At 36.0% G+C, this 26974-nt stretch overlaps 1 protein-coding gene across 2 annotated transcripts in view; it reads left to right on the top strand.

Annotated features, from left to right (window-relative positions):
* The window catches only part of CNBD1 (cyclic nucleotide binding domain containing 1), a 785154-nt gene that overhangs the window by 436477 nt on the left and 321703 nt on the right, over positions 1 to 26974 (top strand). The window lies entirely within an intron of this gene.

A 26974-nucleotide genomic window follows, 5' to 3' on the forward strand; every position in this document is an offset into this window, starting at 1 on the left:
GTGTCTAATCTACTATACATCAGAGCCATTATATTTTTTAATCAGACATTTTAGTTTCCATCTCTAGAAATTTAATTTGAATCTTTTTTAAATTATGTTTTTACTTAAAATGCTATTTTTTCACTAACTTCATAAACATTATGGGCTATGTGTTCGGTAATGATTTTAATGCAATTGTCTTCTGATTCTAATCTCTCTCTTATTTCTGGTTTTGTTTCAGTTAATTAATTTTTCTCTTTATTATGGGTTATATACTCATGTTTCTTTGCATGCTTTGTAATTTTGCATTGGATTCCAAGCATTTAAATTTTACTTTGTTAGGTGCTGGATTAAATATGTGTAAGTTTTCTTGAGCTTTGTTCTGGGACACTGTTAAATACTCAGCAACAATTTTATATGTTCTTGTCTTGCTTTTAATCTTTCTCAGGCAGGATCAGAACAGTGTTTAGTTTAGGTCTAATTTTCCCCACTACTGAGGAAAAACTGTTCTCCTAACTCTGTCCAATACACCATACATTTTGAAGGAGCCCTGTGTGCACATCAGAGGTTGTTCCCTCTAATAACGCTGGATGACTATTCTCAGTTTTGGGTGCTTTCCTCACATGCAAGGATGCTCACTCAATACAGCTTCCCAGAAACGCTGGAGGCAGTCAGTAAAGGAATTAGATAGAATTGAAGAGAATGATACTGAAATAAAACCTGGAAGACTCTCAGAGGAAGGAAGGAGAATGGGCAGAGGGGACATTGGAAAATTGCAATAAATACAGAAATTGACACGATTTCAAAAATATATATTGTACCAGGCTGATGAGGCAGACCCCCAGTCAGCTTTCACAGAGAAGAAGGATATTCATGGTAAGTGATCTGAATCACACCTTAGCATACTCTTTCTTTGGAAGTAGCACCTTCACACTACATTTCATGTAAGACTGACAGCCAAACTTGTAAGAGTTTTGGGAGAGCTAAGGCTCATCAGAGAAAAGAATGAGCATAATGAAATAAACTTGGAGCAAGAAATTTTTAAGCAACTAAAAGAACAGTAAATAAAATCATGGGTTCATTAAAATGAGATCAACATAATAGTGTGTGTTTAATGCAATACTAGTATAAATCAAGGAAGAAGAGGATATTAGGAGAGAGGTGGCCCCTCAATGCTGAGAGAACATGGAGGATATTGATTGATAATGTAGCACTTGATTTCCCATTTAGAATGAAGCTAGTTACCTTCACCAGAGAAGTTTCATGAGGATAGTATTAGAGCAGGAAGCAAGGCAGGGGTAATAATTCAATGCTTGATGTGGAAGTAGAGCTGGCCAATATGGACGATAAAACTGGGGCCCAATAAAAGGCAATGAGCCTGATGTTCCCATAGGTATTTTTACATTGTTCTAAATGCCTTGCCTATAGCAGTAATAAAACCAACAGGTAATGAATACAATTCTCTTCTCCTTTGGCAATACTTGCAGAAATTTTACCTCACATAAGTGGAGTTTAGATGAGTACTCATAGAATAACCTATATGAACTTTGAAGAATAAAAAATGAGCAAGCAAAAGGTAATTTTACTTCATTGGAAAATTTCTACTCTACAAAAAGGTTACAGGATAAAAGAACAAAACTATTACTAGAATTGTGTAGCGACAGGGGAAATATACTTTCAGTAACTAAATGCAATGCTACAGAAAAGTAACATATTTTTACCTCAATTTAATTTTTTCCTCTTTAACATATGTTGATTGAAAAATAATAATGCTCTATAAGAATAAAATTAACAGTGAAAGTAGTAGGGTTTGAGTTAAACATTCAAAAAAAGAGTTTCCATATAGCTCATAAATGTTCATTTTATGCTTAGATAAGTGATAAAAGTAATGTGTATGAGCCCACATCATTTATTTGATACCCTTGCATTGGATTTTGTCTTAAGTTCTTGATCTCTTAACAACAAAATTTTATCTTTTCCCTTCTCTTTTTGAGAATGGCACTATTTTAAAATGATCTGAATTTCAAAAAGTATGTCCCCTAGCTTGGAAACTTCTCAGAATAATGAATTCCAAAATCAAGTCCAGACTTCACACCATCTGAACAAAAATATATTGAGTGTCTGCTGTTTGCATTGCATGACATTGTGATAGATGTTCTTTTAATTCCAAAAGAGAAAAATTAAAAACTGACTTGAAATGAGTACCTTTTAACTCTCTTATACTAGCTTAACTTTTTATTGTTTGTCTTGTCAAGTTCACTATATTTCAGGCTTTGTTAAGGACGTGATAGGAGGTTCATCCTAGTCACTTAATTACATTAAGTGATTTACTTTTGTTTCTACAGTTTAGTTAAAAAGAACAATAAGATACAATCTTTAAGCTTGAAAAATAACTTATATTTTCATTACCTTTATAAAAATTGGCTGAAAACTTTACTGAGACTATCTTCAATGATTTCTGGAAACACATTTTATGTGATCATAATTCTGGAGTTTCTGACAGAGGGAAATTATTTTGCCAAGAGTTAAAATTATGTGCCACCTCCCTTAGGTCAGTCACTGATTAACAGGATTTCTTGTAATTCAGTGGTCTTATTTTTCAAAAGAGAGAGTGTGTGTGTGTATGCGCGTGTGTGTGTGTGTATGTATGTGTGACTGAGGGTACATTTAGATGAAGAAGACATCAAAAGTTACACCTTAAAACCTATGTGTTTATTTTTCACCATGATAAAAAAACTTGAGATCTATCCTAACAAATTTTATGTGCACATTACAGTATTATTAACTGCAATCACAATGTTGTTCAGCATATCTCTCTAATATTTTCACCTTGCATAACTGAAACTTTATATTCATTGCACAACAATTTCCCATTTCACCTTCCCCACAGCCCCTGGCAAACACCATTGTATTTTCTGCTATCAGTATGGTTACTTTAGGGACCTCATAGTAGTGAAATCATGCAGTATTTGTCCTTCTGTGACTGACTTATTTCACTTAGAATAATGTTCTCAAACTTCATCCGTGTTGTAGAATATGAGAGTATTTCCTTCTTATTTATAGATGAATTACTACATTTTATTTACCCATTCTTTTGTCAATATCACTTAGTTTTCAACACCTGGCCATTGTGAATAATGCTGCAACAGACATAGTAGTGCAAATATATATTTTTTGAGATCCTGATTTCAATTCTTTTGAATAAATATCCAGAAGTAAGATTGCTGAATCACATGATAGTTCTATTTTTAATTTTTAATTTGAAGAATTTTCATACTATTTTCCATAATAGCTGCAACATTTCGCATTATCACCAACAGTATACAAGAGTTTCACTTTCAACATGTCCTTACCGATTTGTAGTTTTCTGGTTTGCATTTGTTTGCTTGTTTGTTTGATTGGGGCCATCCCAACATCTGTAATGCAGTATCTCTTTGTGATTTTGATTTGTGTTTCTGTAATAATTAGTGATATTGAACATCTTTTCTTATACCTGTTCTACATTTGGATTTCTTTGGAGAAATAAATTCAAATCCCTTGCCCATTTTTTTAAAGGATTGTTTGATTTTTGCTATTGAGTTATAGATGTTCCTTATATATTTTGGATATTAACCCTTTATCAGGTATAAAGTTTGCAAATATTTTCTCTCATTCCATAGGCTGCCTTTTTCTCTGTTGATTATTTCCTTTGCTACACAACAACTTTTTAATTTGATATAATCTCATTTGTCTATTTTTGCCTTTTTGTTACCTGTGCTTTTGGTGTCGTATCCAAGAAATCATTGCTAAGACCAATGTCATTGGGCTTTTTTCTTGTGTTTTCTTCTAGGAGTTTTGCAGTTTAAAGTTTTATGTTACTATCTTTAATCCATTTTTGAGTTTATTTTTGTGTATTGTATAAGAATCCATGTGATTTTTTTTTGCATGTTGATATCCAGTTTTTCTTTTCTATTTTTTAGATTTTACTTTAATTTATGGGATACATGTGCAGAAAATGCAGGTTTGTTCCATAGGTATGTATATACCATAGTGGTTTGCTGTACCTATCAACCCGTCATCTAGGTTTTAAGCCTCACATGCATTAGGTGTTTGGCCTGATGCTCTCCCTCCCCTTGCTTCCAAACCCCCGACAGGCCCTGGTGTGTGATGCTCTCTCCCTGTGTCCATGTGTTCTCATTGTTCGATATCCAGTTTTTCTAAAACCATTTACTGAAGAGGCTATCTTTCCCTCATTGTTTATTTTTGGCACCCTTGTCAAGATCAGTTGACAACATATGTGTGAATTTTTTCTGGGCTTTTTATTATGTTTAATATTTTAAATATAATTATTATGTTTAATATTTTAACTAATTATTTAATATTTAATATTTTATGTTTAATTTTTAAAATTATGTTTATTTTTTTCATAATTTGTTTTTTTTTTTATGCTTCATTTTTTTTCTGGGCTTTTCATTATATTTAATTGGTCTTTGTGCTAGTAACATACTGCTTTGATTACTGTAGTTCTGCAATATGTTTTGAATCAGAAACTATGAGGCCTTGTTCTTCTTTATCAAGATTGTTTTGACTACTTGGAGTCCTTTGTGATTTGATATCAATTTTAGGATTATTTTGTCTATTTATCTATAAAATGCCATTGGGTTTTATATACAAATTGCATCAAATCTTTAGATCACTTTGGGTATTGTGGACATTTTAACAAGACTAAGTCTTCTATTTCATAAACATAGTTTATCTTTTTATTTATTTATGCCCTCTTTAATTTTTTAACAATGTATTATATTTTTCAGCATGCAAGCCTTTCACTTTCATGGTAACTTTATTCATAAATATTTTATTCTTTTTGATGCTACTGTAGGTTAGAACGTTTTCTTAATTCCCTTTATTAATTAATTAAAATCTTATCAATTATTTCTTGCATGGATCATGCTTTTGTTTTTGTATAGTCATTACCAAACCCAAGGCCATCTAGATTTTCTATCTTCTAGGAGTTAATCCTTCCTAGGAGTTTTGTAGTTTCCTCATAAGAGTTTTATATATTTTTTATTTTAAATTTAGGTCTGTTTTCTATTTTGATTTAATTTTTTTGAAAAGTGTATGGTCTTTATCTAGATTTGCTCTTTTGCATGTGGATGTGCAGTTGCTCAGCACTGTTCTTTGGAAAGACTATCTACTGTACTGCCTTTGTTCCTTTTTCAAGGATCAGCTGACTATTTTTATGTGAGTTCATTTCTGGGCTCACATTGATCTATTTGTCTATATCTTTTTGTTACTATCACATTGTCTCTATTATTGCAGCTCTGTCATAACTCTTAAAGTTGGCTGTGTCAGTCCTTCAACTTTGTTCTTCAATATTATGTTGGCTATTCTAGGTATTTTACCTCTCCATGTACAGTTTTGAATTAGTTTTTCTATGTCTACAACGTAGCTTATGGGAATTTTAATTGATATTGCATATCATCTGTATATTATTTTGGGAGTCTAACATCTTAAAATATTGAAGCTTTGTATTCATGAAATGTAATATCTCTCCAGTTATTTAGTACTTCTTTGATATATTTTATCAGAACTTTGTAGTTTTATTCATACAGAAATACATTTTGTTAGATTTGTAACTATTTCATTGGTGGGAAGTGCTAATTTATAATTAAATAATATGTTTTTAATTTGAAATTCCATTTGTTTGTTGCTAGTATATAGGAAAGAATTGACTTGTGTATATTAACCTTGTATCTGCAACCCTATGTATTATCCCTTATTAGTTCCAGGAATTTTTTCTCTATTATTTTAGATGTTCTATGTAGCTGATTATGTCATCAGCAAAGACAGTTTTAGTTCTTACTTCCAAATCCATATATATTTTTCTCCTTTCTTGTTTTACTGTATTAGCTAGGACTTCCAGTATAATGTTAAAAGGAGTAGTGAGAAGAGATATCCTTACCTTGTTCTTTATTTTAGTAGAAATACTCCTAGTTTCTTACCATTAAATATTATTTTAACTCTTGGGGTTTTGTAGATACTCTGTATCAAGTTGACGAAGGTCTACTGAGAGTTTTTAATGTAGGCTTTTAGTCTAGTTTTTAATTTAGGTTGTCATATTTGTGGGCATAATTATTCATAGTATCCCATTATTTATTATTTTAATGTTCATAAGATCTGTAGTGATGTCCCCTATTTTATTTCCCATACTGGTAATTTGTGTTCCCTCTCTCTTTTTTTTAGTTAGCCTGGCTAGAGGCTTATCAATTGTATTGATCTTTTTGGAAACCAGATTTTAGTTTTGTAGATTTTCTCTATTGATTTTCTGGTTTCAATTTTATTAATTTTGGCTCTGATTTTACTAGTTCTTTTCTTTTCTTTTTTTTTTCTGAGACGGAGCTCACCTCCTGGGTTCACACCATTCTCCTGCCTCAGTCTCCCGAGTAGCTAGGACTAGAGGCACCCGCTACCATGCCCGGCTAATTTTTTTGTATTTTTAGTAAAGACAGGGTTTCACCATGTTAGCCAGGATGGTCTTGATCTCCTGACCTCGTGATCCACCTGCCTCAGCCTCCCAAAGTGCTGGGATCACAGGCGTGAGCCACCATGCCCAGTCTACTAGTTCCATTTTTTTTATGTTTACTTGGATTAATTTCTTCTTCCTTTCCTGATTTTTTAATGTGATTCCCCTCTAAGCATGGATTTTGCTGCATCTCATAAATTTTCATAAGTTGTTTTCCTTTCAGTTAGTTCAACATATTTGAAAATTTCTCTTGAGAGTTTATCTTTGACCCATGTGTTGTTTAGCAGTGTGTTGTTTAAATGTCAAGATATTTTCAGTTGTTCTGGCTATCTCTTAGCTACAGAAGTCTAGATTAATTCCATTCTATTCGGAGAGAAGAAATTGTATGATTTCTTTTCTTTCACATTTTTAAGCTTCGTTTTATGGACCCAGATGTGATGTATCTTTGTGAATGTTCTATGTTTGCATAAGAATATATATGCTGTTGTTAATGGATTAAGTCGTTCATAAATGTCAGTTATACCAAATAATTGATGGTGATGTTGACTTAAAATATGAATTAGAATTTAACTATGAAATACATATATATAAAATGTACATAATAGATTTATATTAAACATAAATTAGGTTTCTCATAGACAACATATAATTGGGTCTTGATTCTTTGATTCAGTCTGACAATGTCTGTCTTTTAATTGGTGCATTTAGATCATTGATATTCAAAGTGATTATTGATATAGTTGGGCTAATATTTACCATATTTGTTAGTTTTCTTTTTTTATTCTTTATTTTTTTACTTTAAGTTTGAGGATACATGTGCAGAACATGCAGGTTTGTTACACAGTTATACATGTGTCCCTGTGGTTTGCTGCACCTATCAACCCCTCATTTAGGTTTTAAGTCCTGCATGCATTAGCTGTATGTCCTGAGACTTTCCCACCCCTTGCACCCCACTGACAGGCCCAGGTGTGTGTTGTTCCCCTACCTGTGTCCATGTGTTCTAATTGTTCAACTTCCACTTATGAGTGAGAATATGCAGTGTTTGGTTTTCTGTACTTGTGTGAGTTTGCTGAGGATGATGTCTTCCAGTTTCATTGAAGTCCCTGCAAAGGACATGATCTCATTCCTTTCTGTAGCTGCATAGTATTCCATGGTGTATACATACCACATTTTCTTTATTCAGTCCATCATTGATGGGCATTTGGGTTGGTTCCATTTGTTTGCTATTGTGAATAATGCTGCATTAAACATGCATATGTGTGTATCTTTATAATAGAATGATTTATGTTCCTCTGGTTATATACCCAATAATGGGATTACTGGGTCAAATGTTATTTCTAGTTCTATATCCTTGAGGAATCACCACACTGTCTTCCACAATTGTTGAATTAATTTACATTCCTACCAACAATGTAAAAGCATTTCTTTTTCTCCACAGCCTCGCCAGTATCTGTTGTTTCTTGACATTTTAATAATCACCATTCTGACTGGCATGAAATGGTATCTCATTGTAGTTTTGATTTGCATTTCTCTAATGATCAGTAATATCGAACTTTTTTTCATATGTCTGTTGGTAGCATAAATGTCTTGAGAAGTGTCTGTTCATATCATTTACCCACTTTTTGATGGGATTGCTTTATTCTTGTAAATTTGTTTAAATTCCCTGTAAATTCTGGATATTAGACATTTGTCAGATGGGTAGATTGCAAAAATTTTCTCCCATTCTGTAGGTTGCATGTTCACTCTGATTATAGTTTCTTTTGCTGTACAGAAGCTCTTTAGTTTAAGGCCAGGCATTGTGGCTCATACCTGTAATCCCAGCACTTTGGAAGTCTGAGGCAGGTGGATTGCTTGAAGTTAGGAGTTCAAGTTCAGCCCAGCCAATATGGTGAAACCCTGTCTCTACTAAAAATACAAAAATTAGCTGGGCATGGTTGTGGGCACCTGTCATCCCACTTATTTGGGAGGCTGAGGCAGGAGAATTGCTTGAACCCAGGAGGCGGAGGTTGCACCAAGCTGAGATTGTGCCACTGCCCTCCAGCTGGGAGGACAAGGGAAACTCTGTCTAAAGAGAAAAAAAAAAAAAAAAAAAGGAAACTCTTTAGTTTAATTAGATCTCATTTGTCAGTTTTAGCTTTTGTTGTAATTGCTTTTGGTAATTTCATAATAAAATATTTACCCTGCCTATTTCCTGAATGGTATTGCCTAGGTTTTCTCCTAGGGTTTTTATGGTTTGAAGTTTTACATTTAAGTCTTTAATCCATCTTGAGTTAATTTTTGTATAAGGTGTAAGGAAGGGATCCAGTTTCAGTTTTCTGCATATGCCTAGCCAGTTTTTGCAGCACTGTTTATTATAGGGAATCCTTTCTGCTTTGCTTGGTTTTATTAGGTTTGTTGAAGATCAGATGGTTGTAGATGTGTGGTCTTATTTCTGAGGTCTCTATTCTGTTTCATTGGTCTATATGTCTGTTTTGGTACATGTACCATGCTGTTTTGGTTACTGTAGATTTGTGGTGTAGTTTGACGTCAGGAGATGCCTTCAGCTTTGTTCTTTTTGCTTAGGATTGTCTTTGCAAAGAGGGCCCTTTTTTGGTTCCACTTGAATTTTAAAGTAGTTTTTTCTAATTATTGAAGAATGTAAATGGTAGTTTGATGGGAATAATATTGAATGTATAAATTACTTTGGGCAGTATGACCATTTTCACGATCTTGATTCTTCCCGTCCATGAGGATGGAATGTTTTTCCATTTGTTTGTGTCCTCTCTTATTTCCTTGAGCAGTGGTTTGCGGTTCTCCTTGAAGAGGTCCTTCACATCCCTTGTTAGCTGTATTTCTAGATATTTTATTCTCTTCATAGCAATTGTGAATGGAGTTCATTCATGATTTGGCTCTCTGCTTGTCGATTGTTGGTGTATAGGAATGCTTGTCATTTTTGCACGTCAATTTTTTTATCCTGAGACTTTGCTGAAGTTGCTTATCAACTTAAGGAGTTTTGGGGATGAGACGATTGGGTTTTTTCTAAATATACTATAATGTCATCTGCAAATACAGGTGATTTTACTTCATCTCTTTCTATTTGAATACCCTTTATTTCTTTCTCTTGCCTAATTACTGTAGCCAGAACTACCAATACTATGTTGAATAAGAGTGGTGAGAGAGGGCATCCTTGTCTTGTGCCAGTTTTCAGTGGAAATACTACAAACTTTTGTCCACTCAGTATGATATTGGCTGTGGGTTTGTCATAAATAGCTCTTATTATTTTAGGATATGTTCCATCAATAAATAGTTTATTGAGAGTTTTTAACTTGAAGGATGTTGAATTTTATTGAAGGCTTTTTCTGCACCTATTGAGATAATCAAGTGGTTTTTGTTATTGGTTATGTTTATGTGATGGATTATGTTTATTGATGTTAAAGAAGCCTTGCATCTCAGGGATGAAACCAACTTGATCATGGTGGATAAGCTTTTGATGTGCTTCTGGATTTGGTTTGCCAGCATTTTATTGAGGATTTTTGTATTGATGTTCATCAGGGATGTTGGTCTGAAGTTTTCTTTTTTTTTTGTCATGTTCTGCCAGGTTTTGGTATCAGGATGATCCTGGCCTCATAAAATGTGTTAGGGAGGAGTCCCTCCTTTTCAATTGTTTGGAATAGTTACTGAAAGAATGGTACCAGCTCCTCTTTCTACCTCTGGTTGAATTTGGCTGTGAATCTATCTGGTCCTTGGCTTTTTTTTTTTTTTTGGTTGGTAGTCTATTTATTACTGCCTCAAATTCAGTAACAAATTAGGAGGGTATATGTGTCCAGGAATATATTAATTTCTTCTAGATTTTCTAGATTATTTGCATAGAGGTGTTTATACTATTCTCTGATGGTAGCTTGTACTTCTGTGGGGTCAGTGTTGATATCCCCTTTATCAGTTTTTATTGTGTCTATTTGATTCTTCTTTCTTTTCTTCTTTATTAGTCTAGCTAGCAGTCTATTTTCTAATTTTTTCAAAAAACCAGCTCCTGGATTCATTGATTTCTTTGAAGATTTTTCATATCTCTATCTCCTTCAGTTCCACTCTCATCTCAGTGATTTCTTGTCTCCTGCTAGCTTTTGGATGTGTTTGCTCTTGCTTCTCTAGTTCTTTTCATTATGATGTTAGAGTGTTGATTTGAGATATTTCCAGTTTTCCAATGTGGGCATTTAGTGCTATAAATTTCCCCTTTAATAGTGCATTAGCTGCATCTCAGAGATTCTGGTATGTTTTTCTTTTTTTTTTTCTTTTTTTTTTTTTGAATGCTAAAGACTTTTTATTCTCAAAATTCAATTGCCATAGTTTTAAGAATCAAAAATATACTGAATTAGTTTAAAACGAATGATGTCTGCTTTGCAAATTATCAAAGGTAAAATTCAATAAAACAAATTCCAAATATTAAAGGATAAATAAAAAATTGAAGAAATAAAAATTGAAAGATAAAAAGTTAAAGGATTAACAAATACATATAAGAAGATGTATAAACTATATATTAATATAAAAAAGTAAGAGTGGCTAGAGAAATACTGGGCAAGATGGAATTTACAAGGAAAAATATTAAGTGGGATAAATAAGATCATTTTATAGTGGCAAAATGCACAAAAGAGTTTCAAAGGCAATACAAAATTAATGAAATGGAATTGCTTAACATTTGACTCAATCTTATTAGTCAGCTTATGATAGAATAAGAGGTGACATAAATGACTTAATAAAGATATAGAAAATCTTTAAAACTTATGTACTCCAACATTAATATAAAATATGTATCAAACATTATAAATTGAAAAAAGAAAGTATACTATCTTCCTCACTATTGCTTTAACATTTACAATCAAGCTCGTATTTTGAGCAACCAAAAAATAATTCCTAAAAGGGAGAAATTTGTACTCTATATTTTCTCTTTTTCTTTCCTTCCAACTTTTATTTTCGGTTCATGTGGTACATGTGCAGGTTGTTACATGGGTAAATTGCGTGTCACATGGGTTTGGTGTACAGGTTATTTTGTCACCCAAGTAATGCACATAGTACTTGATAGGTAGTTTTTTATCCTCACCCTCCTCCTGCCCTCTACTCTCAAGTAGGCCCTAGTGTCTACCGTTCCCTTGTGTGCTCCCACTTATGAGAACTTACACTTAGTTCTCCATTCCTATATTAATTCACTTAGAATAATGGCCTCCAGCTGTATCCATATTGCTGTAAAGGACAAGATTTCACTGTTTATTATGGCTGCGTGATAGTTATACCTGATGTAAATGACGAGTTGATGGGTGCTGATGAGTTGATGGGTCCAGCACGCCAACATGGCACAGGTATACATATGTAACAAACCTGCACGTTATCCACATGTACCCTAGAACTTAAAGTATAATAATAATTAAAAAAAAAAAAAAGAAAAGAAAATGTGGTACATATACAATCTGGTATGTTTTTCTTTCTTTTCATTGGTTTCAAAGAACTTCTTGATTTCTGCCTTAATTTTGTTATTTACCCAGTAGTCATTCAGGAGCAGGTTGTTCAATTTCCATGTAGTTGTATGGTTTTGGGTGAGTTTCTTTCTTTCTTCTTTTTTTTTTTTTTTTTTTTTTTTTTGAGATGGAGTCTTTTTCTGTTGCCAGGCTGGAGTGCAGTGCAGTGGCACAACATCGGATCACTGCAACCTCCGCCTCCTGGGTTCAAGTGATTCTCCTGCCTCAGCATATCGAGTAGCTGGGACTACAGGTGCCCACCACCATGCCCAGCTATTTTTTTTGTATTTTTAGTAGAGAGGGGGTTTCACCATTTTGGTCAGGATGGTCTTGGTCCCTTGACCTCATGATCCACCCACCTTGGCCTCCCAAAGTGCTGGGATTACAGGCGTGAGCCACTGCACCTGGCCAAGTTTCTTGATCCTGAGTTCTAATTTGATTGCACTGTGGTATGAGAGACTGTTATTATTTCAGTTCTTTTGCATTTGCTGAGGAGTATTTTACTTCCAATTATGTGGTAGTTTTGAGAGTAGTGCCATGTGGCACTGAGAAGAATGTATATTCTGTTGTTTTGAGATGGATAATTCTGTAGGTATCTATTAGGTTCACTTGATACAGAGCTGAGTTTGAATCCTGATTATCCTTGTTAATTTTCTGTCTTGTTGATCTGTCTAATATTGACAGTGGAGTGTTAAAGTTTCCCACTGTTATTGCATGGGAGACTAAGTCTCTTTGTAGTTCTCTAAGAACTTGTTTTATGAATCTTGGTGCTCCTGTATTGGGTGTATATATATTTAGAATACTTAGGTCTTCTTGTTGAATTGATCCCTTTACCATTATGTAATGCCCTTCTTTGTCTTTTTTTATCTTTATTGATTAAAAGTCTGTTTTATCAGAGACTAGGATTGCCACCTTTGCTTTTTTCTGCTTTCCATTTGTTTGGTAAATTTTCCTCCATCCCTTTATTTTTAGCCTATGTATGTCTTTGCACGTAAGAGGGGTCTTTTGAATACAGCACACCAATGGGTCTTGACTCTTTATCCAATTTGTCAGTCTGTGTCTTTTAATTGAGGCATTTAGCTTATTTACATTTAAGGTTACTATTGTTGTGTGTGAATTTGATCCTGTCATCAAGATGCTGGCTGGTTATATTGCACACTAGTTAATGCAGTTTGTTCATAGTGTCATTGATGTTTATATTTTTGTGTGTTTTACAGTGACTAGTACTGGTTTTTCCTTTCCATATTTAGTGCTTCCTTCAGGATGTCTTGCAAGGCAGGTCTGGTGGTGATGAATTCCCTCAGCATTTGCTTGTCTGAAAAGGATTTTATTTCTCCTTTGCTTCTGAAGTTTAGTTTGATTGGATATGAAATTCTGGGTTGAAAATTCTTTTGTTTAAGAATGTTGAATATTAGCCCCACTCTCTTCTGACTTGTAGGGTTTTTGCTGATAAATCCACTATTAGTCTGATGGCCTTCCCTTTGTAGGTGACCTGACCTTTCTCTCTGGCTACCCTTAACATTTTTTCATTCATTTCAACCTTGGAGAATCTGATGATTATGTGTCTTGGGGTTGATCTTCTCATGGAGTATCTTAGTGGGATTCTGTTTATTTCCTGAATTTGAATGTTGGCTTGTCTTCCTGGGTTGGGGAAGCTCTCCTGGATGATAACCCAAAGTGTGCTTTACAACTTGGTTCCATTCTCCTTGTCCCTTTCAGGTACTCTAATCAGTTGTAGGTATTCAGTCTTCTGACATAGTTTCATGTTTCTCGGAGGTGTTGTTCATTTCTTTTTCCCTTTTTTTCTCTAATCTTGTCTGCCTGCCTTATTTCAGCAATATGGTCTTACATCTCTGATATTCTTTCTTCCGATTGATTGATTCGGCTATTGATCCTTGTGTACGCTTCACAAAGTTCTTGTGCTGTGGTTTTCAGCTCCATCAGGTCATTTATGTTTCTCTCTAAACTGGTAATTCCAGTTAGGAGCTCCTCTAACGTTTTGTCAAGGTTCTGAGCTTTTTTGCATAGGGTTAGAACATGCTCCTTTACCTCAGTGAAGTTTGTTTTTACCTACCTTCTGAAACCTACTTCTATCAATTCAACCATCTCATCCTCTGTCCAGTTCTGCACCCTTGCTTGAGAGGTGTTATGATCATTTAAAGGAGAAGAGCCATTCTGGCCTTTTGGATTTTCAGCATTTTTCATTGATTCTTTCTCATCTTTATGAGTTTCTCTAATTTCAATCTTTGAAGCTACTAACCCTTGGATGAGGTGTTTTTGGTGACTTTTTTGTTGATGCTATTGTCATTGCTTTCTGATTGATTGTTTTTCTTTCAATAGTCAGGTCCCTATTCTGTAGGGCTGCTGCAGTTTGCTGGGGGTTCACTTCAGGCCCTATTCATCTGGTTTACTCCCACACCTGGAGATGTCACTCAGGGAGGCTGGAGAACAGAAAAGATGGGTGCCTGCTCCTTCCTCTGAGAACTCTGACCTTGAAGGGTACTAACCTGATGCCAGTAGGAGTGCTCCTATTTAGGATGTCTGACAATCCCTGTTGTGGGATTTCACCCAGCTTGGTGGCATGGGAAGCAAGACCCATTTAACGAGGCACTTTGACTGTCCCTTGGTGGAGGGTGTTTGCTCTGCTAGAGGGAAACACAGTCATCTGAGCTCCTCGGAGTTATCAGAGCTAGAAGGAGGAAAGATTAAGTCTGCTGGTTTGTGGGGACTTCTGCTACCCCTCCAACTAGGGCCTCAGGCCCAGGGACATCAGAGGTCTGTCCCTGAGCTTCTGGCTGGAGTTGGAGTTCCCGCAGGGAGGCCCTGCAGCCACAGTGTTGGCTGCCACCCCTCCCCAAAGGAACTCAGATGGCTTAGACTGCAGGCAGCTTCAGCAGTGGTGATGGCCATTCCCTCCCCCTGGCTTAGGTTGATTCTAGCTGAGTGGCTGTTGAGAATCTGTGTGGCTCCATGTTTGTGACTCAAGGCCCCAGGAGCATGGGCTCCTGAATGTGATCTTCCAATCTGTGGGTTGCACACTTTTGTGGAAAAATTACAGTTTTCCAGGATGGGCAGCACACTCACTCACTACCTCCCTTGGCTGGGGGTGGCGGCTCCCCTGCCCCGTGTGGCTTTCAGGTAGGCCACTGCACCACAGTGCTCTTTCTTCCTCTTCCTGGGTCATGCCAGCCACCTAGTCAGTTCTAATGCCAGAACCTGAATACCTCCGTTGCTGGGTGCAGGATTTGCCTGCTGCTTTGTATCTTTCTGATGGGAGCCTTTGATTGTTGCTGCTTCTAGTCAGTCATCTTGGCCCCACCCCCCAATATTTATTAGTTTTCTATCTGTCACCCTTGTTTTTCTATTTTTGTCTTCCACACTGTCTTTGGCTTTCCTAATTTTATTATTTTATGAGATTCTATTTTTTATGTCCTCATTGAACATATCAGGTGTACTTAAAAGAAATTGGAGGTTGCCTTAAAGTTTGCAACATATACTTAAACCTAATCTGATTCTAATTTCAGATAACACTACCACTTGACAGGAAGTGGGAGTACCTTCCAGTAACCTTATAAGAACAAAATAATCTATTTATTCCCTCTCTTCCTTTACATCATTGCCATAGCTAATTTTACTTATACATAAGCATAAATATCTGTTTTCTGATGCTCTTCCTTTCATTATGTAGATATGAGTTTCTGTTTTATATCTTTTCTCTAAACATTTCTTTTAATATTTCTTGCAAGACAGGTCTTCTGGCAACAAATTCTCTCATTTGTTGAAAAATTATTGTTTCTTCTTTACTTTTGAACAATAATTTTTCAGGTTACAGAATTCAAGGTTGGTGGGGTTTTTTGTTGTTGTTTTGTTTTGTTTTGCAACATGTTAAATATTTTACTCCAACCTCTTCTTGTTTGCGTGATTTCTGAGAAGTCAGATGTAATTTTCCTCTGTAGGTATTTTTTATTCTCTGCTCTCTTTTATATTTTTCTTTGATTTTTTTTCTAGTTTAAAAAGTATATAGCTAGATATGTTTTGTTGTTGTTTGGTGGGTTGGGTTTTCATTTTTGTAGCTATCTTGTTTGGTGTTTTTTGAGCTTCCTGGATATGTGGTTTGATCTTTGACATTCATTTGGAGAAATTTTCAGTCATGTTAATATGTCTTGTAATTTTTCTTCAGAGCCTGACATGATGTACTGGATAGAAGACACTAGTATAAATAGACCTTTAGTAATGTGGTGATAAGGTGTGTGGGTGAGGGAAAGTGCTCTTAATCCTATACTTAGACCTCAGTGTTTTAGTAAGCCCATGTCTCTGAACTGTGAACTTCACATGTGCTTCACAGTTTTCTCTTCCTTTAGGTGGGACCAGACGCCTAAAATGGGCTATAGTTTGGTATTTCCTTTCCTCCAAGTGAGAAGCTAGAGTTAGAGTTGAATATTTTTCTTCCCTCAGGTCAAGCAGATTAGACTTTGATTAAACCATTTCTCTTAAGAGAAGATCTTGTTAAGGAGAATGAAATGCTCTGAAGTATTTCAAATTGTTCTTCCCCTCCCCTCACTGGAAGAACCAAGTGATTAGTATCTGATATTTACTATAAGTACATGGTAAAAGTCCAGGATGTAAAACCTCATAAAAATGTGAGCATCATAGTGATGGGGTCTCCCTGGAGTTTTAATGTCTCAGGCTGGCCCACACCAAGCTCCAACAATTGGTCAGTTACAATTCAGATTTCCCTATCCTCACATAGTTTCCCATGGAAATTTCAGCTTATGGGTTTCTGCTCTGTTAAGTTTTGATTCTCCGTTTTGTCTATCAGTCTCTCCAATTTCTTGGGCAATGGTTTGCTCTATGACCTCACTTCTTTAAAGGATGTATGGATAGTTGCCAATATTTCAGTTGGTTCAGCATTTTGCTTGTTATTAAGATAAAGTGGTGACTTCCAAGCTTCTTATACACTGGGTCAGAAACCATAAATCTCATTTTGTTAATTTTTTTAAAGTGATGTGCTTTGATTTCTTTCTAGTTTTCTTTTCTGTATTTTTAATATATATTTCTTTTTTCCCTTTGGTTACTGTGGTGCTTATATAAAACACCTTATAGTTATAACTGTCTATTTAAAACTGACAACAAATTAAGTGCCATTACGTACAATGAGTCTACACTCTTACTCCTCTCCCTTCTCATATTTTATGTTACTGATACTGTTTATTTATTAACATATTTATATAATTATAATTTTTATTCATTTTGCTTTTAACTTCTTTATCAAAATTAATAGTGATTTATGCATCAGTGTTATAGTATTATAGTATTCTATTTTTGTCTTTATATTAATCTTTACTTGTGACTTTTATAATTTCATATACTTTCATGTTGTGGTTTAGCATCTTTTCAGTTTAACTTGAAGGACTCCCTTTAGCATATTTTTGCCTAAGGCAGGTCTGGTTATAATGAACTCGCTCAGCTTTGTCTGGAAACATCCCTCTCTGTTTCATTTTTGAAGAATAGTTTTGCTGCATCTAATAATCTTTGTTGACAGCACTTTTCTTTCAACACTGAATATGTTATATCTTCTTCTGACCTTCAATGTTTCTGCTGAGAAATCTGCTGATGGTCATATGGAGGTTTCCTAGTCCGTGATAATTCACATTTCTCTTGCTGCTTTCAAAATTAACTCTGTCTTTGACTTTTGACAATTTGCCTATCAAAATCAAATTGTCTTTGATTCTGTATCTGTCTGGCTGTGGACTTCTTTTGATTTATTTTATTTGGGAGGCATTGGGCTTCCTGAATCTGGATGTCCACTTCTTTCCTCAGGTTCAGAAAGTTTTCAACCTTTATGTCTTTAGATAAACTTTCTGTTTCTTTCTCTCTCTTCTCCTTCGAGAACTCTCATAATGCAAATGTTGGTCACCTTGATGACATCCATAAATCATTTTATTTTTCTTCAGTCTTTTACTCTTTTTCTGTGTTTTTTGTTTTGTTTTGTTTTCTATTGCTTTTTTTTACCTTTTGCTTATTATTAAGCTCTTCTGTCAGGACAATTTCCAATTAACTATCTTCCAGTTCACTGATTACTTTGCTTGATAAAGTCTGCAGTTAATCCCCTCTAGTGAATTTTTAATTCAGTTATTCTATTCCTGAGTTATAATGTTTGATTCTTTTTTATATTTTCTCTTTATCAAAATTTTTATTTTGTTCACATATTGTTTTTCTTAAGTTGCTTATGATTATTTTGAATTTTTTGTTGGGTAACTCCTATACCTCCATTTCTTTAGCCTCAGCTTCTGAAGTTTTATTTATTAATTTATATTTTGATTCATTGGTTTTCCCATTTTTTTTCATGTTTCTTATAAATATATGTTACTGTCTGCATATTTGAAAATACAATTATCTCTCTCTTTAATTTTTCATACATATGTTCATACGGGAAAGGACTTTTTATCACTTAGCCTGGCAAGAGATTCTTTGGGCTTCTCAAGCCTTTTCTGTAGATGTGTCTTCTTGGACTTGTGCTTGTAAATTTCTAATTTGAGATATTTTCTATTTTTGGTTTTTCCTCTTAGGCACTCATAACCTCTTGCTCTCCCTAGTGTCTGCTTGTTGTCTCACTGGTCCTCTAGAGAAGCAGAATGCTTCCCAGCTCTTTTTTTCTCAGTGACACCCAGATATCTAGAGTATGCTGAATCTCAACAGTGCTCTGAGAGAGATAAGACCATGTCTGTTCTTCTGGCAGCTCCTATCTTCTTTAAAAGTGTGAACATTGAATGTATGTTCCAGTCTTTTTTTCCATCCCTAGGGAGAAATTGGTTGCTGGGAGTTTTCTCTTAATCACATAGGGCTGTGCTGGGGGTAGAAGCACTATGGCAAGAGGGTAGGGTAAACTCTTCTAACAGTCTTCTGTTATGGTTTGAATCTTTGCATTCTACAAAACTCATGTTAAAATTTTATTGCCATTGTAATAGTATTAAGAGGTAGAACCTTTAAGAAGTAATTGAATCAAGAGGGGCTCCAACCTCTTGGATGGGATCGGTGCAATTATAAAAGGGCAAGTCCAATCCCTCTTGTTCTCTTCCTTTTGCTCTAATCTCTTGTGAAGAAAAGTGTTTCCTGTCCTCTGGAAGATGTAGCAACAAGACATAATCTTGGAAGTAGAGAGCAAGCCCTTACCAGACAAAATATCTTCTGGTGCATTGATATTGGTCTTATCAGCTTCCAGAATTGTGAAAAAAAAATATGTATCTGCTCTTTGCCAATTAGCCAGTCTTAGATATTCTATTATAGTAGCATGAAACAGACTAAGACAGAATCTACGTGGTGGTTTCATGCTCACCCAGGTACAGAAGCCTCTTAATTGGTTTATGGGTTTCTTACAAAGAAAACTCATCTGGGCTGAGTGTGGTGACTCACGCCTCTAATCCCAGCATTTTGGGAGACCGAGGCAGGCAGATCACAAGGTCAGGAGATCCAGACCATCCTGGCTAACACAGTGAAACCCCGTCTCTACTAAAAATACAAAAAATTAGCCTGGAGAGGTGGTGGGTGCCTGTAGTCCCAGCTACTCAGGAGGCTGAGGCAGGAGAATGGCCAGAACCCAGGAGGCAGAGCTTGCAGTGAGCTGAGATCATGCCACTGCACTGCAGCCTAAGCAACAGAGTGAGACTCCATCTCAAAAAAAAAAAAAAAAAAAAAAAAAAGAAAGAAAGAAAAAAAGAAAGCTCATCTGTGTACTCTTGTTGAATTAGTGTCTCCATGGGAAGAGTAAGAGTCTGGGGCTTCCTATTCCACTGTCTTGTTCACAACCAATTTATTTGTATTCTTTAATTAGAATGTATTTCTCTCAGATACTACATTATGAATCAGTTATTTTAAAATTATCTTAGAAAATGTAATTATGTTATCCAATTATGAAAATAATGTAAATTTTATGTATACATTTGAGAAAAACAGAAGATTATAAAACATATGTAACTTATACTCTTGTCAATATCTCCTGTCAACCTTTCCTATGTGTTGTTTAGGTTTTCAATTAAGAAGCAGAGAGCTTTTGTACATTTTGACAAAACTGAATACTATAAAGTTACTGGAACACGTTTTCATTGCACGTTGAAAAGTGAGCATATTTCTATCAGTAATTGTTTTAAAAATTATTAATTTATTGGCAGTATAATATATTCTATGGGCTTTCATAACTTAATAATTTACATTTTGATTACCATTTACATTTCCTAAAATGTCTGAAATACAGTTTTGTATATTTAATATATAAATATGTAGATATTTACCTGATTTTTTTCTTAAGAAAATTTTGTAGAATTAGTGGTATTTTCTCAATGTGTATAAATATATCATTCTTGACACATATTATAAATTACTTCTGGGATGGTTCCAAGATGGCCAAATAGGAACAGCTCCAGTCTACAACTCCCAGCGTGAGTGACACAGAAGACAGGTGATTTCTGCATTTATAACTGAGGTACCAGGTTCATCTCACAGGGGCTTGTCTGACAGTGTGTGCAGGATAGTGGGTGCAGCGCACTAAGCGTGAGCTGAAGCACGGCGAAGCATCGCCTCACCCGGGAAGCACAAGGGGTCGGGGAATTCCCTTTCCTAGCCAAGGGAAGCTGTGACAGACGGCACCTGGAAAATCAGGTCACTCCCACCCTAATACTATGCTTTTCCAAGGGTCTTAGCAAATGGCACACCAGGAGATTATATCCCGCACCTGTCTTGGAGGGTCCCACATGCTCATTGCTAGCACAGCAGTCTGAGATCGAACTGCAAGGCAGCAGCGAGGCTGGGGGAGGGGTGCCCACCATTACTGAGGCTTGAGTAGGTAAACAAAGTAGCTAGGAAGCTCAAACTGGGTAGAGCCCACCACAGCTCAAGGAGGCCTGCCTGCCTCTGTAGACTCCACCTCTGGGGGCAGGGCATAGCCAAACAAAAGGCAGGGAAACCTCTGCAGACTTAAATGTACCTGTCTGACAGCTTTGAAGAGTAGTGGTTCTCCCAGGACGGAGTTTAAGATCTGAGAACAAACAGAGTGCCTCCTCAAATGGGCCCCTGACCACCGAGTAGCCTAACTGGGAGACACCCTCCAGTAGGGGCAGACTGACACCTCACATGGCCGGGTACCTCTCTGAGATGAAACTTCCAGAGGAACAATCAGGCAGCGACATTTGCTGTTCAGCAATATTCATTGTTCTGCAGCCTCTGCTGCTGATATCCAGGCAAACAGGGTCTGGAGTGGACCTCCAGCAAACTCCAACAGTTCTGTAGCTGAGGGTCCTGACTATTAGAAGGAAAACTAACACACAGAAAAGACATCCACACCAAAACCCCATCTGTATGTGACCATCATCAAAGATCGAAGGTAGGTAAAACCACAAAGATGGGAAAGAAACAGCAGAAAAGCTGAAAATTCTAAAAATCAGAGTGCCTCTCCCCCTCCAAAGGAACGCAGCTCCTCGCCAGCAATGGGACAAAGCTGGACAGAGAATGACTTTGGTGAGTTGAGAGAAGAAGACTTCAAATGATCAAACTACGCCAAGCTAAAGGAGGAAGTTCGAACCCATCACAAAGAAGCTAAAAACCTTGAAAAAAGATTAAACAAATGGCTAATTAGAATGACCAGGGTAGAGAAGTCCTTAAATGACCTGATGGAGCTGAAAACCATGGTACAAGAACTACGTGACAAATGCACAAGCTTCAGTAGCTGATTAGAACAACTGGAAGAAAGGGTTTCAGTGATTGAAGATCAAATGAATGAAATGAAGTGAGAAGAGAAGTTTAGAGAAAAAAGTGTAAAAGGAAACAAACAAAGCCAACAGGAAACATGGGACTATGTGAAAAGACCAAATCTACATCTGATTGGTGTCCCTGAAAGTGACAGGGAGAATGGAACCAAGTAGGAAAACACTCTGCAGGATATTGTCCAGGAGAAATTTCCCAACCTAGGAAGGCAGGCCAACATTCAAATTCAGGAAATACAGAGAACGCCACAAAGATACTCCTTGAGAAGAACAACTCCAAGACACATAACTGTCAGATTCACCAAACTTGAAATGAAGGAAAAAATGTTAAGGGCAACAAGAGAGAAAGGTTGGGTTACCCACAAAGGGAAGCGCATCAGACTAAAAATGGATCTCTCAGCAGAAACTTACAAGCCAGAAGAGAGTGGGGACTAATATTCAATGTTCTTAAAGAACAGAATTTTCAACCCAGAATTTTATATCCAGCCAAACTAAGTTTCATAAGTGAAGGAGAAATAAAATCCTTTACAGACAAGCAAATGCTGAGAGATTTTGTCACCACCAGGCCTGACATACAAGAGTTCCTGAAGGAAGCACTAAACATAGAAAGGAACAAACAGTACCAGCCACTGAAAAAACATGTTAAATTGTAAAGATCATTGATGCTAGGAAGAAACTGCACCAACTAATGAGCAAAATAACCAATTAATATCATAACGACAGGATCAAAATCACACATAACAATATAAACCTTAAATGTAAATGGGCTAAATGCTCCAATTAAAAGACACAACCAGCAAATTGGATAAAGAGTCAAGACCCATCAGTCTACTGTATTCAGCATACCATCTCAAGTGCAGAGACACACATAAGCTCAAAATAAAGGGACAGAGGAAGATCTACCAAGCAAATGGAAAACAAAAAAAGCAGGGATTGCAATCCTAGTCTCTGATAAAACAGACTTTAAACCAACAAATATCAAAAGAGACAAAGAAGGCCATTACATAATGGTAAAGGAATCAATTCCACAAGAAGAGCTAACTATCCTAAATATATATGCACCCAACACAGCAGCATCCAAATTCATAAAGCAAGTCCTTAGAGACCTACAGATAGACTTAGACTCCCAAACAATAAAAATGGGAGATTTTAACACCCCACTGTCAACATTAGAGAGATCAACAAGACAGAGAGTTAACAAGGATATCCAAGAATTAAACTCAGCTCTGCACCAAGCAGACCTAATAGACATTTAAAGAACTCTCCATGCCAAATCAACAGAATATACATTCTTCTCAGCACCACATCACACTTATTCCAAAATTGATCACATAGTTGGAAGTAAAGCGCTCCTCAGCAAATGTACAAGAACAGAAATTATAACAAACTGTCTCTTAGACCACAGTACAATCAAAGTAGAACTCAGGAATAAGAAACTCACTCAAAACCACTCAACTACATGGAGACTGAACAACCTGCTCCGGAAGGACTACTGGGTACATAACGAAATGAAGGCAGAGATAAAGATGTTCTTTGAAACCAATGAGAACAAAGATACAACATACCAGAATCTCCGGGACATATTTAAAGCAGTGTGTAGAGGGAAATTTATAGCACTGAATACCCACAAGAGAAAGCAGGAAAGATCTAAAATTGACAACATCACAATTAAAAGAACTAGAGAAGCAAGAATAAACACTTTCAAAAGCTAGCAGAAGGCAAGCAATAACTAAGATCAGAGCAGAACTGAAGGAGATAGAGACACAAAAAGCCCTTCAAAAACTCAATGAATCCAGGAGCTGGTTTTTTGAAATGATCAACAAAATTGATAGACCACTAGCAAGACTAATAAAGAAATAAAGAGAGAAGAATCAAATAGATGCAAAAAAAAAAAAGATAAAGATATCACCATTGGTCCCACAGAAATGCAAACTCCCATCAAAGAATACTATAAACAGCTCTATGAAAATAAACTCGAAAATCTAGAAGAAATGGAAAAATTCCTGGACACATACAGCCTCCCAAGACTAAACCAGGAAGAAGTTGAATCTCTGAATAGACCAATAACAGGCTCTGAAATTGAGGCAATAATTAATAGCTTACAACCAAAAGAAGTCCAGGACCAGATGAATTCACAGCCAAATTCTACCAGAGGTACAAGGAGGAGCTGGTTCCATTCCTTCTGAAACTATTCCAATCAGTAGAAAAAGAGCAAATCCTTCCTAACTCATTTTATGAGCATCATCCTGATACCAAAGCCTGGCAGAGACACAACAAAAAAAAGAGAATTTTAGACCAATATCCCTGATGAACATCAATGCAAAAATCCTCAATAAAATACTGACAAATGGAATCCAGCAGCACATCAAAAAGCTTATCCACCATGATCAAGTGGGCTTCATCCCTGGGATGCAAGGCTGTTTCAACAAATGGAAATCAATAAATGTAATCCAGCATATAAACAGAACCAAAGACAAAAACCACATGATTATCTCAATAGATGCAGAAAAGGTCTTTGACAAAATTCAACAGCCCTTCATGCTAAAAACTCTCAAAAGTTAGGTATTGATGGGATGTATCTCAAAATAATAAGTGCTATTGATAACAAACCTGCAGCCAATATCATACTGAATGGAAAAAACTGGAAGCATTCCCCTTGAAAACTGGCACAAGTCAGGGATGCCCTCTCTCACCACTCCTATTCAACATAGTGTTGGAAGTTCCGACCAGGGCAATCAGGCAGGAGAAAGAAATAAAGGTATTCAAGTAGGAAAAGAGTAAGTCAAATCGTCCCTGTTTGCACATGACATGATTGTATATTTAGAATACCCTATTGTCTCAGCCCAAAATCTCCTTAAGCTGATAAGCAACTTCAGCAAAGTCTCAGGATACAAAATCAATGTGCAAAAATCACAAGCATTCTTATACACCAATAACAGACAAACAGAGAGCCAAATCCTGATTGAACTTCCCATTCACAATTGCTTCAAAGAGAATAAAATATCTAGGAATCCAACTTACAAGGGATGTAAAGGACCTCTTCAAGGAGAACTACAAACCACTGCTCAATGAAATCAAAGAGGACACAAACAAATGGAAGAACATTCCATGCCCATGGATAGGAAGAATCAATATTGTGAAAATGGCCATACTGCCCAAGGTAATTTACAGATTCAATGCCATCCCCATCAAGCAACCAATGACTTTCTTCACAGAATTAGAAAAACTACTTTAAAGTTCATATGGAACCAAAAGAGAGCCCACATTGCCAAGTCAATCATAAGCCAAAAGAACAAATCTGCAGGCATCACCCTACCTGACTTCAAACTATACTACAAGGCTACAGTAACCAAAACAGCATGGTACTGCTACCAAAAGAGAGATATAGACCGGTGGAACAGAACAGAGCCCTCAGAAATAATACCACACATCTACAACCATCTGATCTTTGACAAACCTGACAAAAACAAGAAATGGGGCAAGGATTCCCTATTTAATAAATGGTGCTGGGAAAACTCACTAGCCATATGTAGTAAGCTGAAACTGGATCCCTTCCTTACACCTTATACAAAAATTGTTTCAAGATGGATTAAAGACTTAAATGTTAGACCTAAAACCATAAAAACCCTAGAAAAAAACCTGGGCAATACCTTTCAGGACATAGGCATGGTCAAGTTCTTCATGTCTAAAGCACCAAATCAATGGCAACAAAAGCCAAAATTGACAAATGGGATCTAATTAAACTGAAGAGCTTCTGCACAGCAAAAGAAACTACCATCAGAGTGAACAGGCAACCTACAGAATGGGAGAAAATGTTTGCAATCTACTCATCTGACAAAGGGCTAATATCCAGAATCTACAAAGAACTCAAACAAATTTACAAGAAAAAGACAACCCCATCAAAAAATGGGCAAAGGATATGAACAGACACTTCTCAAAAGAAGACATTCATACAGCCAACAGACACATGAAAAAATGCTCATCATCACTGGCCATCAGAGAAATGCAAATCAAAACCACAATGAGATACCATATCACACCAGTTAGAATGGAAACCATTAAAAAGTCAGGAAACAACAGGTGCTGGAGAGGATGTGGAGAAATAGGAACACTTTTCCACTGTTGGTGGGACTGTAAACTAGTTCAACCATTGTGGAAGACTGTGTGGCGATTCCTCAAGGATCTAGAACTAGAAATACCATTTGACCCAGCCATCCCATTACTGGGTATATACCCAAAGGATTATAAATCATGCTGCTATAAAGACACATGCACATGTATGTTTATTGTGGCACTATTCACAATAGCAAAGACTTGGAATCAACCCAAATGTCCATCAGTGACAGACTGGATTAAGAAAATGTGGCACATATACACTATGGAATACTATGCAGTCATAAAAAAGGATGAGTTCATGTCCTTTGTAGGGACATGGATGAAAGTGGAAACCATCATTCTCAGCAAACCATTGCAAGGACAAAAAACCAAACACCGCATGTTCTCACTCATAGGTGGGAATTGAACAATGAGATCACTTGGACACAGGAAGGGGAACTTCGCACACCAGGGCCTGTTGTGAGGTGTGAGGAGGGGAGGGGGATAGCATTAGGAGATATACCTAATGTAAATGACCAGTTAATGGGTGCAGCACACCAACATGGCACATGTATACATATGTAACAAACCTGCACTTTGTCCACATGTAGCCCAGAACTTTAAGTATAATAAAAAAAAAAATACAATCAACAAAATAAATACATAAATTACTTCCTATAAAGGCTCTAACAACTTTTTCATGCTCTTTGCTTAGGTTTTGATTTGAATGCTAGATATTCAATATTCTAATGTATAGAGTGGTATGCAGTTTGTAACAGAGGAAGTGTCACAAATCAGTGGGAAAAGGCTAGTAATTGTTAAAATAAAATGTGTTAGAAAATTATCTATAGAAACAGGGAAAATAATCAAGTTATATAACCCAACATAATGTTGTCAAAAATTATTTCAAATGAACTAGTTATTACTGAAATATCAATAAGAAGAAAATATGGGTAAGAAATTTTTACTGAGTTGTTCTACATACAAAATAATGAGATTAAGGGGAAAATAATAGTTTCAGAATAATCAAAAATACTATTACAAGAGAAATGTATTAAGAAGTTTACAAAGCCTAATAAGAGAAACATGAATATTTCAATTGTAAAATAGAAATGGATTTTATCGTATAATTTTGAGATTTTGAAAAATAGTTTTTT

The sequence above is a fragment of the Macaca fascicularis genome, chromosome 8, assembly GCF_037993035.2.
Source record: "Macaca fascicularis isolate 582-1 chromosome 8, T2T-MFA8v1.1".
NCBI classification, from domain to species: domain Eukaryota; kingdom Metazoa; phylum Chordata; class Mammalia; order Primates; family Cercopithecidae; genus Macaca; species Macaca fascicularis.